General features: G+C 44.1%; 1 protein-coding gene across 3 annotated transcripts in view; it reads right to left on the reverse strand.

Annotated features, from left to right (window-relative positions):
- The window catches only part of DNAJB6 (DnaJ heat shock protein family (Hsp40) member B6), a 57,230-nt gene extending 50,582 nt beyond the window's left edge, over positions 1-6,648 (reverse strand). For all 3 annotated transcript variants that reach the window (XM_063415795.1, XM_063415787.1, XM_063415777.1), the window contains exon 1: positions 6,498-6,648. The gene's annotated coding sequence lies outside the window, so the exon portion shown is untranslated. The remainder of the gene's footprint in view (positions 1-6,497) is intronic.
- Between the last annotated feature and the right edge of the window lie 6,018 nt (positions 6,649-12,666).

Raw genomic sequence — 12,666 nt, forward strand, 5'->3', positions numbered from 1 at the left:
AACTTTGTGCACACAGGTAGCCATACTGATTTCAACATAGTATCTTTTTTAACACTTTCCTGCTGGTTTAAAAGCAATGCTGCAGAGCTGTTAAGTTCAGACTCAATACCAACACCATATATCCTGGGTAACAGAAGTCTGAAGTTGGGACAAAAAAAAAAAAGTTGAAGCAACATGACCACATCTTAAGAGACGACTCTGATCCTAAAAAGCAACTCCTTCAAGATAGAGAAATTATTTGTTTCAAAGAAATGTATGGGGATTGAATATTCTGTCTTTAGTGAGTGTTATAGTTCAATTTTTACTTGCCACTAGTATAAAGTCTGGAATTAAAACAAGACAGAAACTATCTAAAGAGAATAAATTCTTCATATTTTCCTTCTTCTAATCAGAGTGTCACAAAAGTCAGGTGACAGCAAAAATTCATCTGTGATATAATGTTATTTCTATCTGCTAGTTATTATAAAGCATAAACTGTACTGCTGAAATTTTAGTTACCATAGGAACTTTTTTTGTATGTAAAAAGGTTTTAAAAAATATTTACAAGAAAAAAATTCACCTGTAGCTTTTTTTTATCAGCTTAAGAACAAAAAGTCAGCTAATATTTAGCCCCTCAGCAGCCAGTAAGACTGACCAAAAAAACCACCACACACAACAAACCCTCCCTCCCCCCAAAAAATCTAACAATATTCATAAACTAGAAAAGACCTCTATCTGCAATCGTTTCAGGACAGAATTATTTAAAATACTCACTCAAGAAAACAGCCACCATCAGCTTATAATAAAACAGAATACAGATGACCATTGACTTAAAAAATAGAAGATGGCCAATTAAAAAAAATGAATCAGTACTTTTAAGACTAGTAGGAATGTGCATGGTGAAAATGCCTAGATGTTTCAAAGATGCAAAGCATATACCTCCCTGCAAGAAACCACTCAACTGTCCTAACCAAAATGACATGACAAAAATCTTCTCCAAACACCCAATCTGTTACACAATTTGTCTGCAAATATACAAGCAAGGCTCATTAATTAAGCACTTCAGAGTTTTTTCTGAAGCCAGGAGGAAGCCAGCCCACATTAGCTGATTTCCTGCCTCCATCCACAGAAAATCTTCAGAATTTCAGAAAAAAAGACAAGCAAGAAAACAAAACCAAACCAAAAAAAACCACACCACAAACAGCTGGAAGGAGATGTTTCATGGCCTTTGTGTCTGCTCGCAAAAATCTGAAATTCCTTGTGCTGAGAACTGCACTATGTTTACAGTGTGCTATCAGCTACTCCAACTCCTTCTTTGGGGCATGCAAATCAAACGGGCCAATGTTTCTGTGAACCAGAGGTTTCCACAGTTTATAGATTTCAGTCATCACATGAGAAGGCAGCTGTGCCCTGGCTAAAGGAGCAGTGGCCCTGAACCAGTGACTCAAGCCTGTGACAGGGCCACACCACCAGGCTCAAGCCCTCCCTGCACAGCTCAGCCAGAGCCACCCAAAACCTGGCTCATACACTCTCTTTACAGCACAGTCCTCAGCCACATAAAAAGCATGAGAAGCATTACAGAAGACAGATATGTAGAGAGTTCTAAACTTTTATAGGATTAGATGACAGAGAAAAGCAAGTAATCAGACAAACAACCAGCAGGGATGACAAAGCAGCACCCCTAACTAAATATGGAATGGAGGAAAGCATCCAAACAAGAAATTCTTTAGAGCAGCCAGGAGAGAATTCAGACAGCAAGGGGCATGCGACCTTTGCAGTCAGCTTAGTCAGAAAAGTTATCTATTTCTGGCCATGAAGCAATGGGCAGCACAGAGAGTCCTCAAAGATGCCAGAACAGCTCGAGCTCAGTGACTACAGCAGTCACCTGGAGAGCGGGCTGCAGTTCCAAACTCCTGATTCACGAAGTTCACAGAGCAGGCAGTCCCCAACATCCTCTGCACACCCCAGGTGCCAGCACCTCGCCATGGACTCACCTAGAGGAGAGCATCCTGCTGGCAGCTCTGGAGGAACAAGCACCCTGCTCTGCATCCCAGCTCCCTCTGACTGAACTCACAAAAATGCACTGTGCTAACACAAACTCCCACAGTTCACCACAAAATTTTTCTGAGAGTAAAAATGCTAAGGAACAAATAAAGTTACTTATGAGTGCAAGAACACAGAGCAAGAAAAGCTGTAGGTGTTATGATTAATAAACCTGACAAATATATTTAAACAAGGCACCAGGATTCATTTTTTCCTCCCACTTATACAAGCACAGTGCAGTGCAGACTAAAGCATATTAACAACTTCAATACTTTTAACTTTTACTTACCTAAGCTTAGAAAAGCTGTCACAGTTTACCTTCAGTTAACAACCCCTGAAATTTACTGTTTCATGGAAAAATGTCACTTTACCATATAATTAAAATTAGTAAAATGTACTTAAAGAGCCATGTTTATGCTCATTATTTTAATACTCCTTCAGCATCCCTAGGAAATTAATTTAATAAGATGAACATTCCAAAAAGCTTAGTTTAATCTCATGTTTACAGCAAACATCCTGCTTGTATGTCAGACAGCAGAGTGGATTTGGATGCAGTTATTATTATACCAGCTCATACAGGGAGAAGGCAGCTGGGCTGACTGCTTTACCCTGCAGTTCATGTTCCATCGTAGAAAAGCCAGCAACAACAAAACTCCAGCACAGCCAAATAAGAGAACCTGTACAGGACACCCTCACCCCTGAAGGCAGAGGTTACAAAGAACCCTGTCCACTCTTCCCCAAAGGTACCAAGACACAACTCTGGCATGAATTACAGGAATTGCTCTGTATTGCTGCCTGGCACAATCAAAGCCTGTAGAGGGCAACAAGTAAAAAACATTAAAAAAGAGTGAACCAACCAAAAACAGAAGCAGAAGAAATCCAAAACCTTCATCTGTGGAAGAAATGTAAAGACAGGAAAGGATGTTGATCAGTGAACAGGCCATCCTCACTCCCTTGGCTGAGACTCTCTGCTTATTCATCTGATCTCTGATAAAGGGGACTTATTCACGATCTTAAAGCAAAGGAGCATTTTTCCAAAACACGACAACTCAGGTGTCCAAATTTGGAATTGTGTCACAAATATTTGGAACACTGTCACTCTCCTAAAACTAACCATAAAAGGCTATTTTATATGAAGTAAAATTCATATCTTATTTTTAAAAATGTATGATCTATGTACAATTAAACAATTAAAAACAGTGAAAGGCTCAACTGGAAGATAGGCCTAGAAAGTTTTAGGCAAACAATCATATGCAATCAGATGATCCTTTAGGTAAAAGAAAATAGTTTAAAGTTTCTACACATTTCCCCTGAAGTGTTTCTGGAGTCATAATAACTTTATTTAAGTCAAACAAACAAACAAACAAACAAAAAGCTTCATTAAAGCAAAGAGCAAGTTCTTTTTCAGAGTGCTGACAGGCTGTCACAGATTCAGATTACATTTTAAGACAGAAAAAAAATTCTTACTAAAAAATTAGTTTTAATCAAAACCAGCTGCAATGTAGCTATGAATGGCTTCAGACTTATTTTATGGCCTTTAAGATCCTTGTTAAGTACTGTGTCCTCACTAATATAGAGAACATAAAACCTGCAACTAGTAACTGTAGGAGTGAAATGCATATGCATGAATTATTTCTTCCCTAGCAGTTAAATAAAGAAGAATGATTTCATTAAGTTTAAAGTAAGGAAAATCTAACATCCATTCAAATGTATTTCATTCAAAAGAAAACATAATTTAAACCTGCTAATACCCTCAACTGCAGTTTTATTTTAAATCTGTCCTGAAAGAAACAATCATCATATGCAAGATCCAACAAGTTTTGACAAAGCTAAATAATTTCTCACTAATCCTTCCATTGCCTGAATAAGACAAAGGAAAAGCTTTGACAGAAAATGTTTCCAGGACGCCACTGACGAAGCTCTTCACAAATGCTATTAGAGAAATGGAGCACTTCCTACTTAAGGAGCACAATGCTTAAACAGAAACCTCACACGGCTAAGTTGGGAATTACAGCAAGGAATTCCCTTGGCAGCATCGCTGCAGGTTGAGAGGCAGTAGATGTGTGCTGGAAGTCCGCAGCTCCGCCGCCAGCGGCGGGAGCGGCCGCGGCCCCCACGGGCGGCGGCGCCCGAGCCGCGCTGACATTTCCGCCGATCCCGGACCGGCACAGCGCAATCCGCGCCCTCGGCCCACGCAGCCCCAGCTCACACAGCCCACTGCGTCACTGAGCTCGGCACAGATGCAGGGCAAACCACAAACCTGGGTTATTTCCTCAGGACAGTCCCTGGACTGTCAGGAACTCTGCATCCTACAGGAGATGATGTGATTTAACATAAACTGCTCCCTCTCCCCACATACATTCCAAAACTTCTAACGGATATAAGAAAGAACACAGTCGGTAAAGAAATGTGTTTATCTGTTTTTAAAAGACCAGTAGCAAACACATTAGCCCTCTAACTAAAACTAAAAGTAAAGCCCTGCATGCCTTCCTCCCAAGCCCAGCCAAGATAAATTAGCCAACTGCATCGATCCGGAAAGGACAGAAAATACCAGAGAGAAGCTGCTGGGGTAAGAATCTGCTGTAGTTTGAAAGTACTAACAAGACAAGTCTGCTGGAGAACAAGGGGAACTCTGCAGTTTACAGATATTATTAGTAGTATTGCAGTCTAAGCACTGCTGCCAATAAAAGTAGCAATTTAAATTTATCCTCCAATACAGATTATTTAAGAAAATTTAATACTAATTTAACTTCCATTTTCAACATGCTCTTATTTTCCACTGAGAAGTCAGCACAGGAGCCAAGGTGTGTACACAAAGTTAGACCAGTGTTGTGCAACAGTTAAATTTTTGGTTGCTTGCAATATTAAAAAAAAAAAAAAAGTCATCACAGAGACAAGATCTGTAAATACATTTTACTCATTGGTCCAAACAAATCTTCTTTGACAACATAATCCATCTAACTAAATGGTATTTTAATTACCAGGCTCTTGATCACCAGCTGAACATAAAATCCCTAACTGGAGTACAAGGATCTCCAAAGAGTAAACAAAAATTAAGGTCAGCAGGCAGCAGTGACTGCAGCCTCTGCTGAAAGACTGGCGAGGCAGAGCCTTGCTTCATCCGAGTTCTTCCCTTTGTGTCAGTACCGTATTCTTATCACTTTTTGACACTTTATACCCTAAAAACTCTTGGGTTTGATCACTAACTATGCAATGCCAGAAACCTGACCACTTGCACATTAACACTGTTATAAACTTAGTTTCATGTTACTTAAGTAACACTTTATTAGTACCACAATTTAAAACAGATTTGTTCGGTATTTTAAATCACTTCCAACACCTTTGTTAGCATGGCTGAAGACTGCAGCACATGGTTCAGCAGCCAAGGAGAGCTCCAACAGCAACACAACACGAAGTGCTGGTGCAAACAGGAACGCGGGTCATTAACCCAGCCCTCTGCCCCCTCTGAAGTGCAGCAAACACTGAGGACAAGCAGTGTTCCTTACCTGGCAGTGTCAGTTTTCAACTCCGCTCGCAACCTGGCAACAGCGAGTTCAAAACACCCGACCTCTGCCGACCTCACCCACAACAAACCTCCCTCCTGCCCCTACCCAGCAATAAACACTGAGCAGAACGTAACTAAACTGCTTCCATCGGGGGAGAAAAACAGAGCGTTTGGCTTAGGATCATCAGGGGTGGAAAATGCCTCTGAGATCATCCAGCCCAACCATCCCCCCGACACCGCCACTGTGTCCCTTAGCACTGAAGCACAACACCCAGCGCCACATCCAGGCGCTCCTTAAACATCTCCGAGCATGGTGACCCCACCACCTCCCTCGGCGACCTACTGCAATGCCTGATCACCCTAAATGTGAAATATTTTTTACGTTATCTAATCTGAATCTCCCCTGTCTCATCTTAAGGCCATTTCCTCTGGTCCTCTCACTGCAGGCACGGCAGAAGAGTCCGGCCCGGTCCGCATTACGATCTCCTTTCAGGGAGTTGCAGGGAAAAAGGAGGGCACAATAACGCTCCTAAGCCGCCCAGGCAGTACCCTGCGACGAAAAGCGCTTTAAGGACAAGCTCTGTTTAACGAGCCGAAGCTCGCCCTCCTCTTCTGGAAGCTCACACCACTGTGAGCAAGGAATGGGAAATTGGACATTTTTTTCTGCCTTGCGGCGAACAGGCAGAAAACCCGACCGTCCCGGGGTTTGTCCCGCTCCCAGCCCGAGGGGAGCCCTGGGAAGCAGCTCCCTCCCCGAGCTCCCTGCGGTCCCCGCCGAGGACACGCAGAGCCCCCAGGCACCCGGGGCCGCTCCAGCACTGCGGGGCCTGCGCCAGCCGCGCCGCGAGGCCCCGCTACCAGGGACGCCGCTGCCGAGCACCGCGGCCCGGCCAAGCGCCCGCTCCCCGCTGTCGCTGTCTCCCACACGGCCGCGGCCGGCCGGCCCCGGGGCCGCCTGCCCCGCACTCACCCGCCGGTGTCTCCTCGGCGCGGCCGCCGCTCCGCCGCTCCCCTCCCGCGGCTCCCGCCGGGACAAACGGCAGCGGCCGCAAACAGGAAGCGCCGCCAGCGCGCGCCGTCACTTCCGCCCCGCCGCTTCCGGAAGTTTCTCGAACGGCCCAGCCGGGTGTCCCGTGTGAGCGGACAGCGCCCCCTGCCGGCGGCCGGCGGCGCTGCGCCAGGGCGGGGCCGAGAACGGGGCGGGCTTCTGGTGGGCGGGGCTTCGTGAGGAGAAGGCGGGGCTTGGTGAGGGGTGGGCGGGGCTTCGTGAGGAGAAGGCGGGGCTTGGTGAGGGGTGGGCGGGGCTTCGTGAGGAGAAGGCGGGGCTTGGTGAGGGAGGGCGGGGCTTCGTGAGGGGAGGGCGGGGCTTGGTGAGGGGAGGGCGGGGCTTGGTGAGGGGAGGGCGGGGCTTGGTGAGGAGAAGGCGGGGCTTGGTGAGGGGAGGGCGGGGCTTGGCGAGGGGAGGGCGGGGCTTGGCGAGGGGAGGGCGGGGCTTGGTGAGGGGAGGGCGGGGCTTGGTGAGGGGAGGGCGGGGCTTGGTGAGGGAAGCGCTGCTCGGGCGGTGCCGGGTTATTGTGTGTTTGTGCATCCACATGTTCAAATGAGCGACTTCTGCTCCCTGCTCCACAGAATCACACCATGTCTAGTGGGCATCATGGTGTTCAGTCATAGGGTGGACTCTTAGAGGTTTTTTCCAACCTAATTGATGATGTGATTTTGAGAAGCAATGCCCAGGTGTGCAGCTGAGGGGAAAGGAGAAGGAAAAAAGAATAATGTTGAGAAACATTTTTTTAATAGGTGGGTTTGGCTACTAGAAGTGAAATGACAAAAATTCTTCCCCTTTTGTGTCTTTACTCTCAAAACATGGGGGTCCCAAAAGGATGGAGCAGGCTCTGCTCAGTGGTGCCCAGGAGCAATGGGCAGAAAATGATGCACAGGAAGCTCCACCTGAACATGAGGAAGAACTTCTTTACTGAGCAGGTGACCGTGCACTGGAACAGATTGCTCAGAGAAGCTGTGGAGTCTCCCTCACTAGAGATATTCCAGAACCATCCAAATGCAATCCTGTGCCAGGTGCTCTAGGATGACCCTCTTGAGCAGGGAGGTTGGACCAGATGACCCATTGACCCTTCCAGCCTGACCCATTCTCAGATTCTGTGAGGGGAAATGCAAAAAGTGATGCCTGGGTGTGGTGCTGTAGGAAAAAGTGAAAAACTACTAATAATTTGAAGACACACTCTTTGAATAGTGACTTTGGCTGCTAGATATGACAAAATTCTTTGCCCCTTGTGTGTTTAATTTGTAGTCTCAAAAATTGTAACTCTGGCACACAATTCTTTTGGGGCCAGATTCCTCTCCCTGCATGTAGGGCCTGGACAGAGCCCTGCACTGGGTGAATGTATTGGAGCATCCTTTGTGTCATATTCAAGTCTGTGGTTTTCTGAGTGCCATGGCTGAGAGCAAAGTATAGGGCAGCAAAGTTATTATTCTATTTTTAAAATGTGGAATTTATCCATGCTTTAAATTGCTGCAAAATTATATTTCTTGCCCCTTGTTTTCAAAGAGGGGCATTAATTTTTAGATGACCAAAGTGTAGTTAGAAAGTTTCCACACCTAAAATGTATGCTTCCCAAATAAAGTCAACTAAAGGGCTCCTCATTATTTGGGAAGTGTTTGTGTGGGAGTGGGGTCAGTTCAAAAAGACAAAAGCCAGCTTGGAATAAGGCAGAGGAAAACCTAAAACAAATCAGCAGGACAAGTAGTAGGACAAACCTAAGTATAGGCTTGGTGCTTTGAGGAAGTGCAGCTTCAAAAGAAATATTGTTGATTATTGATGCTAAGTTGCGGTCGTGGAAACAATTCTTCAAAATTAGAGCACTCCATTATTAGCTTCTCATCAGCAAGTAGCTGTGAAATCCAAGTTGTTGTTCCACTTGGAAAGAAAAAACCCAAAGGTTTAGTAGGTTAGACTGGCTCTTCCTAATGGGTGAGGTTCAGGCCTCAGAGGATTCGCAGCCTGCTAAATGCAAAGGCAGGTCAGTACTGTGTACTTCAGGAGACCATATAAAATTTTGATTTAATCCTTTAAATATTTCTTGATGTTTCTTGATGAAAAAAAGGGTTTTCCCCAACCTTTCATAACTGATTACATGGAGAAAAAGAATGTGAAGCTAAAACCTGAGCTGCAGTAAACAAGACAGAAATTGCACAAAAGAGTTTCTTTGCTTTAATAAAGAGTGGTTTTATTTTACAGTTAAGGTATGATGGATGCCAACCATAAAAATTTCTGTTTATTGAAGCAAACAGAACATAGCAAAGAAGCATGATTCCATATGGAACTAGAGGGTTGGAATCAAAACACTGCCTGCATTTGCTGCCTTGAGAAGGCTGACCTGAAACAGAGCTAGAGAATAAAGTAGGGATTTATTGAAAGGCCTCTAGGATCCACCTTGGGCTAGACAGGAGCCTGACCAAGGCTGCACCCAGGGTGGACTGAGAATGGTCACAAAATGGCTGATCAGTCATGAGATTTTAGGTTTTTATAAGTTTTGGTCTATTTGTATATTGGGGCTTAATTGTCCAGTTACAGCTTCAGGTTGTGAGGTCCCATCCTTCTTGTTTTCTCTCTTTAATCTACTGTTGTTTGTGATGTTGGGATGAAAGTTGTCCTTGGTCCTCAGTAGGGAAAGGATTTGTTTGGTCTCCCTGCTCTGTGAAGAGAACTCACCGGCACTTAGTATGAGGCTCAGAACTGCACCCCTAGGCAGCACAGAATCTGAAAATATGAAAGCTAAAGCTTAAGGCATCACATCAATGCAACCAGGCTTCTTTAACACAATTGTTACCATTACATTCATCTGCACAGAGATTTTCTAACACTGTTCTGACTCTAGACAGCACAGCCCTGCTTTAGCATCCTTCAGGCATAGGAATAATATTTGGGAAGGCTTAGAGACCAATTTTGCATTTGGAGAAAGGAAGGTATGAGAAGGTAAAGTGCCTGCTCACAGCTGAGGGCAGGGCAAGCTGTACAGGATGCAGTTTCTACAGCAAAACACTGAGAGTATAAATAAATGTTTCCTAACAAAGTTATGGATGGAAACAAAAGATCATGTAATTATTTTTTTAAAATATATTATAAGTGGTTTATGCTTGTCTTCAAAGAAGATGGGAACATAGCTTCCTAAGACTTTGCAGATTGGGCAGTTTCCAGAGCCATCAATTACAAATATCATTTGTTAGAGTACCTCTTTTTTTAACTTACAACCTCTGATAGCTAAGATTATCTCTAACACTGAACAATAACAAGAATTATTTACCTTTTAGAAGTTTGCCCATATTGTGCACATGATATTTAATTTTCTGTTCTCTGTTACAGGGAAAGGCAGCAGATTTCAGTTTAAACAGCTCATGGCTAAGCCCAGCAGAGGAGGTACTGCAGGGGGTACTGAAGCACACACAGCCAGGATTGCCCTGGCCCGTGCAGAATCCAGCACTCGCCCTTGTTGAACACATGGCTGGTGATTGCCCAGCTCTGATTTGTCTGGGCCTCTTCCCTCAAGGGAATCACCAACTCCTCCCAGTTTAGTGTCCTTGGCAAACTTTCTTAGTCTCCCTTCCAGTGCTGCATCCCAGTTATTTATGAGGATGTTGAAGAGCACAGGTCTGAGGCTGGGGCTCTGTGGGACCCCACTGGTGACAGGACAGCAGCCTGGTGTAACCCCATGCACTGTGACCCTGTGTGCAGACCTGTGAGCCAATTCTCACCCAGCTGTGTGCTGGACATTTTGTTCAGAAGGATCTAAAGTTTTACCGAAATCCAAAAGGATTACATAACTGCCTCATTAACATTTTTAATTAGATCTATTTATAGGACTAATAAAACTGAAAAGCTTTTAGACTCAGAGAACCTTCAAAGGTATTTGTAAAAGTATGAAGTCAAAGTGTCCTATGTTTTTATGGCTTGCTGCTTGCAGCAGAAGCCTGGAGTACTGTGTTAAGGGGCATTAAATCTGATGTTGCTGGCAGAGCATCAACATTCCAATAACAAAAGAAGGTCTGGTGGGTCTGGTAAAGCTGGTATCAGAGATCCAGGCTGATATCCAAGTGCTGAGTCATTGAGACAGAATAAACGCTGCTATCAAAGAATCTTAATTGCTTAAGAACGCTCAGCTCTCCTCTGGGAACATGAGGGAAAGGTCTGGTCACTTCACCTAACTTCAGCTCTGTCTAAAATCCAGTTTGAGGCCATGGACTGTGAAGAGAGAGGAGGAGAGGGCACCTCCAGGGCACAGTTCATGCCACCTTCTTTGAGGATGTGCTTCAGTAAAAAGAAACCGCTGCCCACAGCTCTGTCCCGGGGCTGCCTCTTCTGCCCAAGTGCCTCGACAGCCACCTCACACATGCCTGAAGTTAAGTGAGATGAATTCAGGCCTAACTGGTAGCTATAACCTAATGATGGAAATAATGTGGCAGCATTCCAGGAGGTATTAGCAATTCACATAGTTCCCAGATTCTTTTTTCAAACCATCTTTTATGATTTACGGAGGTCAATTATATAAAGCCCATCAGAACACAAGAAATGCTTAAAAATGCTGCATTAGGGAGACATTAATATTAGTTCTCCTGAGGTGGTAATGGCTGTAGCCTTCCCGGCCTGCTGCTCTGCCCTGCTGCTTAATGCATCCAGTTTTTCTATTTACAGATTTACAGATTCTATTTTTGGTGTTAACAAAGAATGTGAGCATATGTATCAAAGACTGTTCTCACATCATCTAATTATAGTACTGCTGGCAAAGTAATTCTGGAAAGTGCCACTTAATTAAATATAAGCATGAACTTTTTGCTGATAGCTTATCAGAAACAATTAGACTCGAAATATGGGCAGCACACCTAGAGTTTAAAACTTTCAGGAGAAGCATTAAAAGCACAAAATAACCCATTTTCACTTGCATTCTCCAGTGTTTTCCTGCTGAGCACCACCTCAGTTTTTAAGTGCAGCGTGTCTTAGGTAATCTAGAGGCTGTGAGTTTATCTGGACTCCTCTTTGTGCACACAAGCCTTAGCTAAGTGGATGCCTTTGAAAGTAGTTAAACCACTTCAGCATAGCTGATGTTTTTGCCAATTCCTCCTGAAATATCAGATGTATTCTGCTGATTGTTTGGGGTCTGCACACAACAACCCAGGAACTACTAAGGGCAGTGAGAGGATCTCACAGCTTATGCCAAGTGCTTATTCTTTGCAAGGACAGCTTAATCAGCATTTATGTTCATTAACTTCATCAGGGGTATGGGTTTCTGTCCATGTGACAATGCCAAATATTAGTTAATTCCATGTAATTTTTCACTGATAGCCAGATAGATCCACCAGATAATTATACCTAAAATATCTCTGCAGAACTTTGAGCTCTGCTGCTGCTTGCCTGAAAGTGAAGAGGGGGAAAAAGGAAAAAACAGAGCTGTAATGGAAATCATTAAGATACAAGGGCAAGAAGGAAACAATTCCTTCAGAAGGTTTGTTTGACAACATACAGCAAAACTACATAGCAACTGAGGAGAGACACTTTCCCAGGTCTAACATTTGGGCAAGCAGCAGTAGCAGGAGGATCTGAAATGACACCATCTGGTGAATGCCTGTTTCTTTCTTCAGCAATCAAGAACTATGTGTAACTATAAACAAATAATAAAACAGAAATAATGCAAAACTACTTTTCAGTTAAATGTTACAAACAGCTGCTCTGGGAGTGCAGAAAAGAATGATGTTAAATATAGTAGGAAATCTGAGCATGCTGCTCCTATAAATACACAACCCAACTTTGCAAACAGAATGTATGATTCTGCAGAGCTGTGGACAGGGAAGCTTAGTCCCAGACTGGAGAGCAACTATTCTGGCAATAAATGTAGCAATGATTTAACCATCACACAAAGAGATCTCATCTCTGACAGTGTGAAATCAAGCTGGAGGACATCTGTGCCTGCCTTTATGTCCCATTTTTTCCCAGTCAGAGTTCCCATGTTTCTCCTGTTTGACTGTCTGATGTGCTTTGCTGAATTCTGGGCTAGGGGACCTTCAGAAGACAGTCAAAATACAGGAGTTTGCACAAAAGGCTGCACTTGGGTGTTTGATACCTTAGGTGACAG

Source organism: Prinia subflava, chromosome 1, assembly GCF_021018805.1.
Source record: "Prinia subflava isolate CZ2003 ecotype Zambia chromosome 1, Cam_Psub_1.2, whole genome shotgun sequence".
NCBI classification, from domain to species: Eukaryota; Metazoa; Chordata; class Aves; order Passeriformes; family Cisticolidae; genus Prinia; species Prinia subflava.